General features: G+C 52.0%; 1 protein-coding gene across 1 annotated transcript in view; it reads right to left on the reverse strand.

Annotated features, from left to right (window-relative positions):
- Window positions 1-201: 201 nt before the first annotated feature.
- The window catches only part of LOC112115305 (SPARC-related modular calcium-binding protein 1-like), a 24824-nt gene continuing 24134 nt past the window's right edge, over window positions 202-891 (reverse strand). The window contains exon 12 of the mRNA XM_026658904.1: window positions 202-703. The gene's annotated coding sequence lies outside the window, so the exon portion shown is untranslated. The remainder of the gene's footprint in view (window positions 704-891) is intronic.

The raw sequence follows: 891 nt of genomic DNA on the forward strand, positions 1-891 counted from the left end.
TGTCTCTATCCCCATTCCCAAAGCTGGGAAGGGACCCCAGGAGTTCCCCCGGCCAGCTGCCCTGCTCTGACCACTAGACCCCGCTGGCCAGAGAATGACACTTTTAAAAGGGACGGGAACCTTTTAAGAACGCGTGGCGATCTCCAGGTAGAAGAGAAAGCAGTCGGTGGCTATTTTGTGGGCAAAAAACCGAGGCATCACCACGATACTTCTATAATTTATTGATTCAGGACACAGATTACAGGCTTGTTGGGTTGTTGTTTTTCCTGACCAGTTTCTGCTTTATAAGGAAGTGGAGGGATTATAAAGTAGTCGGAGCCAATTTTAACCCCCCCGTCCGATAGTAAAAATAAGCAAAGATTAGGTGGGGTTAAATAAAATAAGAACCCCTAACGGCACTTTGCATTTTGCAGGATTCTCTTATCTACAGAAGAGAGGAAAACCAGGACTGAACAGCAGCGGAGTCCCCCAGGTGCAAATCAATGGCCCGACACGTCCATATCCCTTAGATCGACCACCCGCCTTCTTTCTAAAAGGTCCGTCCGACTTTCTTCAGCGCCAGGGAGTTCAAAATAAAATCCACATTCTACAGTTCACAGTGCAAATCGTCTGCCATCAGAGGTGGGAATGCAGTGCTGGGCGAGGCAGCGCCTCCTGGGGGTGGGAAGGGCGAAGCAGGGTGCACCCCTCTTCAAGGAGACGCCTGGGGAAAGAGAAACGCCGATTAGATGCAAGTGTTTGCCGCGTGGATTATGGTAGCAGTCTGGGGCCCCGGGCGCACAGCGAGAGAGGGTCCCTGCCCCAGAGTTTGCACAGCAAAGGGGCAGGAGTGGAACTGAGGTTTGGAGACTGACCCAAGGAATAGAACCCAGGAGTCCTGGCTCTCAGCCC

The sequence above is a fragment of the Terrapene carolina genome, unplaced genomic scaffold, assembly GCF_002925995.2.
Source record: "Terrapene carolina triunguis isolate 2854851 unplaced genomic scaffold, T_m_triunguis-2.0 Scaffold517, whole genome shotgun sequence".
NCBI classification, from domain to species: domain Eukaryota; kingdom Metazoa; phylum Chordata; order Testudines; family Emydidae; genus Terrapene; species Terrapene triunguis.